Source organism: Talpa occidentalis, unplaced genomic scaffold, assembly GCF_014898055.3.
Source record: "Talpa occidentalis isolate TD23 unplaced genomic scaffold, MPIMG_talOcc4v2.1 talOcc4.7, whole genome shotgun sequence".
Lineage (NCBI taxonomy): Eukaryota > Metazoa > Chordata > Mammalia > Eulipotyphla > Talpidae > Talpa > Talpa occidentalis.
The window spans coordinates 96,290,127-96,305,425 of NW_023605083.1; the positions used below are offsets into that span (position 1 = coordinate 96,290,127).

The 15,299-nt window shown below is 37.4% G+C and overlaps 1 long non-coding RNA gene across 2 annotated transcripts in view; it reads left to right on the top strand.

The window, feature by feature from the left end:
- Positions 1-15,299, top strand: part of LOC119232595 (uncharacterized) — a 122,762-nt gene that overhangs the window by 57,968 nt on the left and 49,495 nt on the right. The gene's annotated exons all lie outside the window — the stretch shown is intronic.

Consider the following 15,299-nt stretch of genomic DNA (forward strand, 5'->3'; position numbering starts at 1 on the left):
AAATCAACTCAAAATGGATTAAAGAACTAGACATAAGACCTGAAACCATAAAATATATAGAAGGAAATATAGGCGAAACACTACGTGATTTGCACATCAAAGACATCTTTACAAACGCATCACCCAAAGCAGTGATAGTGAAGGCAAAGATAAACAGCTGGGACTACATCAAATTAAAGAGCTTCTGCACAGCAAAAGAGACAATAACAAAAACAAAGAGAAACCCCACCAACTGGGAGAACATTTTTGCACCCAACACTAATGATAAAGGACTGATCACAAAAATCTGCAAAGAGCTGATGAGACTCAACAACAACAAAGAAAAGAATCCAGTCAAAAAATGGGCAGAAGAGCTAAAAAGAAACTTCTCTGAAGAGGAAATGCAAATGGCCAACAGGCATATGAAAAAATGTTCAACATCACTTGCCATCAGGGAAATGCAAATCAAAACTACCATGAGATACCATCTTACACCAGTGAGAATGGCACATATTAAAAAAACTAGCAACAACAAATGCTGGCGAGGGTGTGGAGAAAAAGGAACTCTTCTGCACTGTTGGTGGGAGTGCAAACTGGTCCAACCACTGTGGAAAGCTGTGTGGAGATTTCTGGACCTACTAAACATAGAGCTTCCATATGATCCAGCAATTCCACTCCTAGGTATTTACCCAAAGGACACAGAAACATCAATTCCAAAGAACACCTGCACCCCTATGTTTATAGCAGCACTGTTTACAATAGCTAAGCTTTGGAAACAACCCAAATGCCCAAAAATAGATGACTGGATCAAGAAGATGTGGTACATATATACCATGGAATATTACTCGGCATTCAAAAAAGATAAACACATGCAATTTGCAGCAACATGGATGGCGCTGGAAGGGATCATGCTCAGCGAAATAAGCCAAAAAGAAAAAGAAAAATACCGGATGGTCTCACTCATAGCAGGAATCTAGAAAACTTAAATAAGGGACCAGGAAAATGAATAACTATAAGAAAGTGAAAATCAAAATCAACAAAAAACTATGAACCAGAGACACTTTTTTGGGGGCGGGGGCGGGAGGGGAGGGATTGGGGTCAGAATGGGGGGGCTGCAATTGTATGGGGAATATAACAATAAAATTTATTATTTAAAAAAAAAAAAAAAACAGAACAAGAGGTTGAAAACCTACTCAATGATGCTGAGCATTTCAGGATTTAACTTTTCTTGGTTTCCTCAACCATGAAGGGATTCTTGTCTTACCAAACTCTGAACACAGAGTTTGCATCTGGGTTTCTCTCTCTACCAAAACCAACCTAAACATTGCGCTCTTCAGTTTTGTCTTAAAATAACTGTTTCTGATTCACCATACAAAGTGTGTGTGTGTGTGCAGCAGCTTTACTGGTAGTTTGGGTTGATGTGCAGAGATTTAGTGGACAGCACAGAGAGCCCTCTGAGTGCACACCATGTCTAGGGAGCCCTCATATGTGAGTAGTTCATAGGCTAGAGACTCAGGCAGTTTCTGTGTTGCAGTCTCGAGGAACATTCTTTGCTTGGAAAGCTTTACTCATTGCTCTTAAGACCTTCAACTGATTATATGGGGTCCACTCACATTATGGAGGGCAGATTGCATCGCTCAGACCACTGACTTAAATGTCATCGTCATCTATAAAATACCTTAACAAGCAATATCTAGACTGGTTTTTGGCCAAACAACTAACTGGACACCATAGCCTAGCTAAACTGACATAAAATTAATCATCATACACCTCTGTCACCTGCCTCTAGCTTCCCTTTCTCTGCAGTTTTTACTCCATATTCCTGTTAAGTTTTTATTTAAAATAGTCTAATTTCTTTGAATTATTTAAAATAAACCATACCCTTGTCCCTTTACCTTTTATTCCCTTTAAACTCTCCAGACTATTCCATGCACTAAATTTGAAAGTTACTACTTCAGGTAGACAAACACCTATATTCTTTGTGGTCTCAGATAGAAAATAGCAATAACTATTCTTCAGTATATATGCTTATATATTGATAGATAGACAGACAGATAGAAAGATACTGTGAGATCCTCCTAGCTGACTTAGATTTAGTGATATCTCCAGAAACAACCTTTTCATCAGAGAAACTTATCCTATGACAGGGCAAACATTCAGAAGCAAGGCTTTATCATGTGATGTCATCCCCCCATTATCATGTGAATCCCTCTGTTCTCCTTGACAACCCAGGCCCCATGGCATAAAACATAAACCCCTGCTTTATCCTTGTATGGCCTTGTAAATTCTCCATATGCATGTTATTAATTTTTGTCTTTTTCTTCTCCTAATCTGTCAGGTGTTAATTTGTTCATCAAGCCAACGAAAAACTTGGTGGGTGGTGCCCTGATGGTACAAACATACTCTGGGTGATGAAATGGTGGATGACAGCATTTTGTCTTGTTTTGTTTTTTACTTTCTCAGCACTATTCTATGTGTCAGTGCTTTCAGCAATATATAATTTTATAATGGGGAGAAGTCAAAGAAAAGCATTCATTTAGCATCTACCTGTTTGTACTTATTGCTTACTTACAAAATGAGCCTGAGGGGGACTAGAATAATTTACATTTAAATAACACATTGTTTTTTACATCTATTATTTTCTTTTGGATCAATTATTTTATTTTCTATCACCTTTAGAAACAGGCAGGGAAATTATTATGGTTGTCATTGTACATATGTGAGGCTAAGGCAATAAGAAATACCCATACTGAGGCTCAAATATAGTCCTCTGAGTCTGGGGCAATGATTTTGCCACTCACAGAAATCCAAATATGGGGCAGACCAGGCCCAAGTAACAGTCACCTCTTAGCTGCCTCACACACCATGCAGAGAAAATTGAAGAGACATCTTCTGATGTCTTTTTCCTAGGAATACTCAGTGAGTTTTTTCATTCCTATATCCTATGTTGTGGACCCCCCTGATAAGCCTGTTTGTGCTTCCATGCCTTAACTTGTTCCTTAGTACCTTGCTCAGTCCTTAACATACAGTACAAGTTCATTCAGCAGCATTCCAATATCCTCTGATAGTCTCCTCAGTAGCCAAATTCCTGGCTGTAATTTCTCATGGATAGACATGTCAGGAAACAGCAAAAAATTTCCTCATCCTTTCAATCAAATATAGAAAATTATGAAAGTTTTCATTGCATTGACTCTTTCCTGGGACTAAAAGATCAGTCAATAGAGAAGCCTCAGAAACTCATTTATTCTCTCGTTGGATGTTTTCAATGATAGTCGTAAACAAGAAATGACATCCTCATGGAAAAAAAAAAACATTTTCAATACTTCAAATTGCAAGATAATCATTAAGCCAAAAACTTAAGCTTTGAAATGTAAGATCATTGAACATATAAAGTAATGAAACTATTTCAACTATTGTGATTAATTTATTATAGAAGCATGGTTTTTTCTTTAAAAAATTGCACATAATGCTTAGTGATTTCGTGTATGAAGCTGTTTCACATACACTAACAATAATAATTCACTTAATCTTTATAACAAATATGGGAGGTACCTACTAATATTTCAGTTTTTCTAGATAAACTGTGGTATGGTATAGCTAAGTTTCATGGCCAAGGTCACACAGCTAAGCAGATGGTAGCAATGGGATTCCAACACAGAGTTCATTTTCTTACCCACTGCTGTGTTTCCTACACAGCATACAAATCATTGCTTTAGATAGTGTGGAAATAATGTACAGAAACTTTATTTATTTGAGGTCAGAAGACAAGAAGAGAATTCTCCCCAAATCAGTGCACATCACAGAATACAGCTGGAAGAGACATGATCCTGCTTTGCTGTCCCAGCAGGAGAAGGAAGGAGGCTCTTCCTTGCCCAGCAACACTTCAGCCAGTGAGAGAAGGCCCCCTCCCAAGGGCATAAAGAACTTCTTGTACTTTGTTCTGGAAAATTCTATGCATGTTTCACCTTGAGACTGCACTTCATAACTACTTTATGTTGTTTTTGATAAACCCATGTTCCTGGTGTAATAACTGACTTCTTAATTGAAGGCAATAGTTAGATCGAATACCAACTCTGGGCCAGATATTTTCGTAGACGTTTTATGCATTCTCTCATTATGCCCCCAAAGCATCTTTATACTAATGTGGAAAATGAGACCTGCCTGGGGGGCTAAGTAACTTTCTGACTGGAAGAACTTGGGTACAAAGATGTTGATTGGGACGATTCTCATATATGACTCTATTATTCCAAAGAGTGTGCTGAATTTACTGTGCAATGCTACTACTTGGTTATTGGGTGTGGTGTCTTAAGTAATGAAACCTCTGAGTTTTTTTTTTTTTCCTCTGGAAACATTTTAACAATATTTCATAGGAGTGCCAGTGACAGAATTAGCAAAGTAGCTGAAATAAGGGCACCAGGGAAAGATTGCACTGATTCTAATCCACCTGGTAGAGGGGGAAAAATAATTTCCCCTGTCCCCATCTTCATTCTTGACTGAGAACCCTGCCCTCCAGGAATAAATTAACAGGAGAAAAACAAGCATGTTTAATAACATGTCTGATACTGAATGAGAGAGATCTGGTGGAGTTAAAATAGAAGCATTTATTTGGGGTCTTGTTACGACTGCAGTCCAAAAGACACAGAATTCCTTGAATTATGTTCCAGGGTTCAGCTAGGGTTCAGAAAATAGAGGAGATGTATAAAGACTAATGCCACAAAGAAAAAGAAGGGGTCGTTCTCATTCTGGCCCATTATACCATTGGAAATCAGACCCTTGGCATGTTTTGGCATGTCCATCTCCACGGAGGAACTGAGGCTATTCTTTTTTTTTTTTTTTCTATTCTTACTATTTACAAACACCTCTTTCCCATGCCTGCACCAATCATAATTGACCAACCTTCATTTAATTTACCTAATACTAATTTACATGCTATAGGTTTTCACCCAAATTACATAATTGTTGATTGGTTTTGTAGCCTGCCACTTAGCATTATTCATTTAATTTTACTAATAACTTTTGGTAGAGTAGATGTTGTATCTATCATTTGCAAATAATGATAGTTTCACTTCTTTTCCATTCTGGATACCTTTCATTTCCTACTATCTTCCTGCTTTAGGTAAAAACTCTTAACACTAAATGAAACAGAAGTAGTGACAGTGGACATCCTTATTCTGGTTTTTGATCTTAAAAAGAAAGTTTCAGTTTTTCAACATTAAGTATTGTAGTTGCTATAGGACTGCACAACATGACCTTTATTATGTTGAGGTAAGTTCCTTATATGCCTGTCTTGTTAAGAGTTTTTACCATAAAGGGTGCTACATCTGTTGATATTATATGATTTTTGATAATATGATTTTATGATAATATCTACATCTATTGATATTATATGATTTTTAGCCTTGCTTTTGCTGATGCAGTGTATTACATTGATTGATTTGCATGTGTTAAGCCATCTTTGCATGCTTGGGTTAAAGCTCAGTTGGTCATGATGTACAGTCCATGTAATACATTGTTGAAAATGATTTGCTAACATTTTGTTTAAAAATTTTGCATCATAATATTCATCGGGGATATTGATTTATAGTTTTCTTGTGCCATCTTTGTTTGATGTTAGTATTGGGGTGATATTGGCATCATAAAATCTATTAGGGACCATTCCATTTTCTGGGATTTTTAATAATAGTTTGAATAACATGGGCATAATAGTTTTGTTAGGGGGAAAAGGATGTCCCAAAGCTAATTCCATATAGGCTTTGTGGACTCCACCCCCACCCTAGGTCAAAGTCAAAGACACTGGGAACTCCAAATCCCATCATCACCAAAGGAAGGTGGCTGGGACCTGAGGGTGGGGTTAAGCAGCCAGGTGGATATAAAAGGCAGACACGTGGGCTTTGGGGGGCCCCCATTTTGGCTCTCCGCCAGCTCGCAGCGCCCGGCCAGCCCCCCATTTTGGCTCTCCGCCAGCTCGCAGCGCCGGCCAACTCTGAGAGTGACTTTGGGTTTCCAGGTCGTCGGATCGGGTAGGACGCATTAAAGACTTGATTTCCCTATTTTCTCCCTGAGTTGTACATTTTCCTTATTTCTTTTTCTCTTGTAAATAAACCTTTTATTAATCCTTTTGTGTGTGTCTGTAGTAGAGTATTCATAAGTCCCTTTAAAGCGCGCGGGTGAGGACCCACAGCCAGGAACCCGTTTAATATCGGGGTTGCTCTATAACAGTTTGAATAACATGGGTATATTTAAAGGTTTGACAAAACTTGTAAAACCATCTGCCTGTGGACTTTGGTTTTTGGGGAGATTTTCTATTCCTCTTTCAGTGTCCATGTTTGTGATCAGTTTAACATTTCTGTTTGTTACTTGGGATATTTCTTGCTTCTTAATGTGGTCTGTATTGCAGTTATCTTTCCACTTAAAACAACTTGTGCTGTACCATAAATTCAGATAACTTGTATCCTTATTTTCATTAGTCTCAAGGTATTTTTTAATTTCTGTTTGAATTTCCTCTTTAATTCAGTAGCTATTAAGCAGCTTGTTGTTTACTCTACATGGATTTAATATTTTCCCATGTTTGGTAGTTTATTTCTAGCTGTATTACATTATGGTCAGAGAGAGTACTTGGTATAATTTAATCTTTGTATATTAATTGACAATTACTGTGCCCCAAAATGTGGTCTCTTTTTGAGAATGTTTCATATGTACTTGAAAAATATATATATGCTGTTGTTTGGGGGTGGAGTGTTTGTAGTTATTGAACCTATTTTGTCTAGCTCCTCACTTAAGGCTGTTGTTATTTATTTTCAGGCTTGTTAATATGTTTCATAGGTGCATTGAAAGTCTCTCCTATTTTGTTGTGTCTCTCTTTAGTTATGTTAATAATTGCCTTATATATCTTGGGGCTTCGTCATTTGGCGCATTCATGTGTTATTTCTTCTGGTGTTAGATCCTTAGTCTTAGTATAATGACCATCTCTACCTGTTACTACCTTTGAAAACTGGAAATCTATTTTATCTCATTTAAGTATAGCTGTTCCTGATGTTTTGGGGTTACCATTTGCTTGTAGGGTTTTCTTACAGCCTTTAGGTCTACATTTGTTCTTGGTTTGGGTGGTAAGATGGGTTTCCTATAAATAAATTATGGTTGGGTTTTTATCATGCAATCAACCTATACTTTTTTTTTTTAAAGATTTATTTATTTATTATTTATACAAGCACTGGGTATAGTCAGATGCATGGTAGGGTGAGAGAATTCACCAGAGCGGAGAACAGAACAGGTAGACTTATGAAACATACTGCTGAGGGGAGCAGCAGGCACAACAGGAGAGGTCTGCGCACCATGTGGGACCCTCGCCAGCAGCCGGGGATGAAACTGGTGCTGCAGAGGCTGCGGGCAGCTTTGCAGCCCTGTGCTCAACCGCTGCGCCACCAGGGGAGGCCCGTCACCCTATACTTTTTAATTAATGTATTTGAGCCATTTACATTTGAGGTGATAATTGAAACAGAAATGCTTATTGCCATTTTGTTATGTGTTTAATTTTATTTTTCAGTCTGTTTTTATCCTTTTTTTACATTTTCCTTTTGTGTTTTGTTTAGGTTGTATTTCCATTGTTTTATGTATATGTTTATTGATTTTTGTTTGAGGGTTATTCTGAAGCTGTGTGTAATTGTTTATTCTTCTGACCTATTAGTTTGATCTCAAACTCCTTCTCTTGAGCCACATTTTTACTCTCTTCCTCCTTCTTGTTGCTTAATGTAGGAGTATGTTGTCGCTATATTAGTTTTATTGTAATTTTATTATAGTCCCTTTAAAACTTCTTTCAAGTTCAGCGTGGTGTTAATATATTCTTTTAATTTTTGTTTTTTCTGTGAAGCACCTTATCCTTCCTTCTTGAATGATAGTCTGGCAGTATGAAGTATTCTAGGTTGGAAAACTTTTTCTCTGAGTACTTTAAATATTTCCTGTCATTCCTCTTTTGTTTGTAGGCTTCCCATTGAGAAAACCATGATGATTTAATAGGTGTTCCCTTATAGGTTATTCTTCTTTCTCTTGATGCTTTTAGTGTTCTTGTTATTAGTTTTCAACAGTGTTACTTGGGTATGTCTGTTTAGCATATTTTGTTTGGGGCTCTTTGTGCTCTTGGATCTAGATATCTGGTTCCTTTCCTGGATAGAGGTGATTCTCAGCTATTATTTCTTTCAACAAAATGTCTGTGCCTTTCTCTTATTTCCTTTTGGGGCCCCCATGGTACAGATTTTATTGCTCTTTAGATTATCCTTCTCCTTATCGTTCTGCTTTTGTGTTCTTTGCCACTGTGCATTTCAGTTTATTAATTCTACCCACTGCTTGCATTAATCTACAGCTGAGGTCCTCTATCATAATCTGATCCCTGGATCACAGCTTTCAAAATCTCTTGGAAATTTCTAATCCATAAGGGCAATAGGAATATCTTTTGCTACAATATTGGGACTGTTGTTCTCAGTTCCTGAAATTGTTTCAGAGATGTAATGGTGAAATGGGTGTTTTGTTATTCATAACAAAACCCTTTCAAATAGCATTGGAACTTTCATTCCTCCTCACACTTCCCCCAGAGATTGTAGTCACCAGTGACCAATGATTTAATTAATCCTGCCTCTGTAATGGAGCCTCCATGAAAATACAAAGGATGGGATTCAGAGGGTTTTCAAGTTAATGAGCACAAGATTTGCAGAGAGGAATACCTAGAAAACATGGCAACTCTGAGGTCCTTTGCCCATATCTTGCTCTCTCCATCTCTTTCATCTTGCTGTTTCTGAGTTATATTCTTTTATAATAAACCAGTAATATAATAAATGAGATATTTGTCTGAGTTTCATGAGCCACTGTAGCAAATTTACAAAACCAAGGAGGGGATTGTATGAATGTTTAATCTATAACTGTCAGAGAAATAGTAAGGAGCAAATTCAGAGCCAATGAATTATGTTCTGAATGAACACTGTCCCTGTCTCTGTCTGAGATCTCAAGCACATTGAATCACAAGCCCCAGCATACCATAAACCAGACTTCTGAATGTACCTTGGAAGGAGAAATGTATATATATATATATATACCTTTATACATATACATATATATACATATATATATATGGAGATGGAATGAGGAAGGGAAGAGGAGACATGTGAGGGAGAGATATGTAGAGACACTTGGAAGACAAATTTGGAAGAGACATATGAGTGAGAGACTGGTGGGATGACTGTACCTTGTCCTTGGCAGAGACAATGACAGCCATTATCTTGACCTCATGGTGGATTATGTGGTACATTTTGAATTTTGGATCTCTCCTGTCTCAGCTCTCTGGGACCTGCCTTATCCCTTTCTTGCAGTTCCACAGCAGATGATGCCTATATTTGTGACAATCTTTCAGACCTAGGCTGCCCCCATTTGGGGTTGAGCCTGTTTGGCTGGGTATTTGCCCATAAGGAGATGAATAATATTTGGAATTTTATTGGGAAACTAGTGTTTGTAATCCTCCCTTCCTACCCCTAAGATTTTGCTTCCTTTGCCTTTATGTGTGCAGATGACCAGGCCCTTTGTGAGGCATGTGCCTCTTAATAGTTTGGGTTCCCAGGGTGCCCCTTGCTTGAATGCTAATGTAACCATTTGGTCAGAAGCATAGGTGACAACCTTGGCTTTTAATTGGAATCTGAAGTGGGGGTTGGGCGAAGTCTTGTGTAACTGAACCTGTTGTCTCTGATGCTATTTCTAGGTAAACAGTGTCAGAATTGAATTGAGTTGTAGTATTCACAGCTCCTGTCATGCATACCAGTTGCTTGGTGATTTAAATGAGTGAATGTAAAATACTTAGTACTTTTAAACAACTGATTCAAAAAAAACAAACAACACATTCATTAAAAATTAACTTTCTACCATGAAAAAAAAAAAGCACATTAGAATTAGTTGCAGAATCCTAGGGGGTAAATGGGAAATATAGCAAAGACTCAATTGATGAATGTATAAAGAAACTGTCATACATAAGTATTGCACAGAATAACTAAAATAAATGAACTATATCTTTACTCACATCAACATGAATACATCTAAAAACATATTCTTCATTGAAAAAAAATTGCAGAACACTGGATGCAGAATTCTAACATTTTATATGTTTTTAAACATGCCCACTAATAATGTCATAACATAGTTCCATATATACAGGAACAGATCAAACTGGTGCATATTAAGTTTGGATGGGAGCTACCTTTGCAGGGGATAGAGGACGTGGATAGGAGCAGGGTGACAAAAAGAACTTTGATTTTATCTGTAGTTTTCTTTCATATTTAAAATGACAAAGCAAATATTTTAAATTATGAATAGCTATACACAGTTACACATGTGTTTTGTATTTTTTAAATTAAATTCATGACAAAGTAAGTTAAAATAGGTAAGTTGACAAAGAACTAAAGGAAATTCAAAGAAGAAATACAAAAACCCAATATATATATAAAAAAAAAGTGTCAATAGTCTTAAGAAATAGAAGTTAACAGAACAAATGTTGCATTTATATTTTGTTTTTTCATAAAAATGGGGCAACACAAGGAGAAGCACTGGGTTTCATCAAAAAGTGAAATAAAGGGGTAAAACCGTGGGGATGAGTCTTTATTATACTTTCCACTGGAAGGGATGGGTGAGGCAGGGTAAGTGGGCTTAGCATGGGCTAGTTTGAATAATTTTTCAGTAGTTCTCCGGTGTCCGGGCTGTTTCTAATTACTTGGCCTTTTAGTGATTAAGGCATGGGAATACTGGTTCTGAGCGGTAGTGTCCTGTAGGGGAGGTGGTGGGGTGTGAGAACTCAGGCTTGATCAGTTTGTATTTGGAAAGCACCTTTATGTAAGTAGTATACTACCTCTAGGAACTGAATAAAGCTGGAAGGTAATCAGGAAGCCTCCAGAAATCAAAGCATTAGAATTAACAGAAAATAGCAAGGTCTGATTCATATAGCACTGGGAAAAAATGATGCAGGAGTATGTCTACCCATCAGGAAGGGATGGAAGAGAAGTCTATCACAGACTTTCAGAGAGCCTCTCTGTATCCAGGAAAGTATGTACACATGGATACCTGCCACACAGAGACACCCATGGTCAAGTCACAAGGCAAAGAACATCTATCAAGTTACATGACTCTTGCCCTTTCCTCTAATCCTGCTTCCTCTGCTCAACCCAGGAGAAACAGGAAGCTGAAGAGTGACAGGAGAGGGAGGAGTGAAAGGGAAAATGCAGCTCTTCCCCTGTGCAAATCCTTAGGGATGATTTGAAGGGAATGAGAAGTCACATTGGAGGTGAAATTGAAGTGTGTTTGTTTACTTTTGGTTTTATTGCTTAGTTTTTACAAACATTTTTTATCGTGCTCAATATACATAACATTATTTTAACCATATGTGTCATTAAATGCAAGATTTAAGTCTTAACTCTGACTAGTGGAGTTAACTTGTTAATTTTGAAAATATGTCTTAACTGGCATGAGAATGTTTTATGACCAAAGGTGACTACAAAGATTTGCAATCAGTTCAGTATGTCACAACACATAAGGGATGGGAGAGGGGTGAAGCCATTTTGAGCATCTCTGTCACCTACGTAGTAGTCTTTGGTGTAGATGGAGGGTATCTTATCAGGAGTCACCACGGCCTAGTTCTCTCATTTTCCAGGTTTTTTCCTTTCTTCCCTTCTATTCTTTGTTCACCAAGGCCCTTTTTGAGCAATGATCATGCTTGGTAAGTGCAATGAAACTTGAGCAGGAGTGCCTGGGAGGGAAATTGGAACACTGGATCACTTCTCATTAATGCTGTGTCATTCAGATGATTGTGCAACATCATATGATTTCAATGAGCACCACTGAAACAATGGGAGAAAGAGCTTTTCCAGATATTCCAATAAAATCCAGTATCTGGTGCCTGGGGAATGTGACTCCCGCATGCCTGCAGTCACTGGGCCACAGCACCGAGGGCATCCCCTGGGCACTTCCCTGATGGCAGTTCTCCATGAACTGTAAACTGTGCCTGTCTTCTAACTTAGCAGTTCCTACAATAGAACTATTGTGTTTCATTGTCAACCATAGCCAAGTGGTGGTGCCTTGCTTCTGGTGCTTCCTCAACAGTTATTTATAGCACTTACTTGAATTGAATGATTTTAGGACATTTCTCTCAATCCAGGGCATCAAAACATTTTCTGCTGTCTTGTTTAGTATGAGTTCTCTTTTTCTTTCTGACACAGTTCATCCTCAAATAGTTAAAGGTCAGATCTCTCTGACCAAAGTAGCTTTAGTAGGGACCATCTGCCTGACAGACTGTGGACTAACTTGTAAAAAAAATATATTGTTAAAATTAAGATATAATTTTGAAAACTATAAAATTTACCCTTATTGCATAACTGTCACTAGTGCCTAATTCCAGAACATTTTCAACATCAAGAAAAAATATCATGCCCTTTAGCAGGGACTTCCCATTGCCCCCATTATCAGCTTCTGGTGACCAGCAATATATTTTCTGTCTCTATGAATTTCCCTATTCTAGACTTTTCATATGAATGGGATCATATAATACATGGTCTTTTACCCTCAACTCACTTCTCATTTCAATTCAGTAATTTAATTACTGTTCTAAATACTTTGCTGATTAACATGATAATTACTAGCGGGGAAAAACGTTTTATTTTAGAAAGGTTTAAGTCATATAAACAAGAAAATTCATCCACAACATTTAAATAGGGAGCTAAGTCACAATAATAATTTTGTCTACCCCTCTCTACACTATAATTGCAGTTATTCTGATTTATTATTGCCTAGAAAGTACCAACAAATACAAATCTATAATCATAAACAATATACTGCCCCAGAGAGAGTTTCAATCTGCAGATAAAGAACTGAGGTTCTGGAGTCATAATATCTTGGCTTCAATTTTGCTCAATCTCCACCACTTCCTAGTTGTTTGATTTGGGACTAGTTAATTCACCTCTCTGCTCTTCTATCTGCAAAATAGCACCAACTCCATAGGCCCATTTGAAGATTAAACAAGTTAATGAACATCATAAACACTGAAGAGGGTTTGTCACCTAGCAAGAACTCTAGAGCTATTATTATCTATATGTAATTATTACAGGTGATATGGATTATACACTATATAGATTTCAATAACATAAGAATACATTATTATGGAAATATCATTTGTAGTATTTATGTCCATTTTGTTAACTAGGCTTATGTAGTTTATGGTAGAGACCTTTTCTCACAATTCTTAGGATTGTATCAAGTCTTTAGCAAAATTAGTTGTCTTACTCAGGAGAGAGATTCAAAATGTGTAGTAACACATGAGGAATAGGCACTGATCAGTCATAGCTGATAAATAAGCTATAAAGGAGCACCCTTATTAACCTTTTAGATGCCAGATTGTGGGAACAGGTGGGGATGGGGACAGTTGCTAATGGCTGAGATGATAATGGGGTTCCTCCAGGCACCCTGGGAAGTATTTATTTGCCAACTTGTAGGAAAGCATTTCAGTATTTAAGTAACTGGCAAACTGGATGTCAGTCTAGCTTCATAACTATCATATGAATCATGTTCTTTGTTACTATCCCAAACCAAAATGAAGCAGGAAATAAATATAATTATAAAGCAGCAAATGTCTTTTACACTCCACCCAATGCCAGGGGAGTTAAAGCCTCTTTCCCTTTAGTGAAAAAAAACTGTAATGCAGAGCTGTGTTTAGATTTTGTATATGTTTCATTCCCTGAAAAGAATAAATGGACCAGAATCCAGGTAAATGACCCTGAACTAACCAGTTGCCTCAGTTTGCTCATCTTTATGGTGTGTTAGACTAGGTGATAGTTTAAACCTTTTTATCTCTTTAAACTCTATTCCTTTTCCTTCTTTAATTACACAACTCCAGCCTGAGCTATAGCCCAGGGCTCCAGATCTTAACTCAAATCCAAGAATGTAGGAATGCTACAATAAACCCCTTGGTAGAATTGCACCCAACCCGCAGAGTGATTCATTCGCCCCTGAAAAGGGCTTTGCTGCTACAAATTTTTGTCCGGAACATTTGAGCCAGCAGTAGTTCAGTCTAGACACAAAGTGGCCAACATGCTTTGAACAAATCTGCTTTTAATGTGCAGAGTGCTCTTGTTTCCAGTTATTATTCTGAGTGATTAAACAAACTGCCAAACTCTTGCTGCAGCAGTCATCATTTATTACTGAGATACTTATTGGGATTTAATAGTACTCCATTTGAGACAATATCTTGAGCCTTATGAATTCAAAAGAAGAGAGAGATTTTTGGCACAAATTGATAGAGTTTCAAGATTTCTGTAATAGATACATACACAATCATATTGTTGAGTTGAAAGAAATGTGTTTCCAATAAGCAGTATTTACTGGGGTTTAACAATGATATAATAGTTACCTGTCTATTACATGGTAGTCAAAGCTAAAGAAATGTGTTTTTAATAATCAATTGGCATTTCAAATAATAAAAGATAACTGCCATATGAAATCCAAACCTAGATCCAACCCACATTTTAGGCTTGTTCTTGAGAGTCTCATTCATGAATCAAGGAAGCAGTGATTGGCCATTGTCAAAAGGATATTATCATCAAAGGGCTAGGATTTTTATTTCCTTCACTTAGACTTTCTCAGCTTTTTTCTTCTCCTTTTTTCCCTTTTACTTCTACTTAGCATGTATTTCAATGCACCTTGTTTTATAACAAGTAGAGATTGAATCCTGCCTCTATAAAGAAAATGGATCCTTCCTTCCAACTGAGGAAAAAAAGTAACTGAGAGTACTGTTAGCTCATTTAGTCTCTGCCTAGAGAAATAAGTGGAACAAACCTAAGAGCTGCAGTGATGCACTTTTGTTGACACAGTCCCTTGGAAATGGATCTACCTGTGCCTTTTACAGTAAGAATTTCAGCTACTGTCACTTGCTTGAAAGCCTTGAAAGCCATTCCTCCCACACTGTCACAGACATTACCTCTTTCATTCATGCATTTGGCAAATATTTATAAAGTGCCTATCTTGTGCAAAATTGCTCTGTGAGGCACTAGTCCCAATAAAAACAAAAGGAACTCTGTCAGAATGGGAAGAGTGACAGAATGACCCCCATAATGACAGCACCATCCACATAAATTCAAGCGAGGTAATAGCCCAACACAAACCCAGTGGCCTATTTCATAGAAAACAGGATGCAGGATGGGGCCATTCAAATAATGATAATGGTGCAGGGAGCAGATCCATTCTTCCCCTATGCCTTGTGGATAAAACGCCTGCCTCACACAATCTTTGCTTGCAGAGACTTCTCTTTG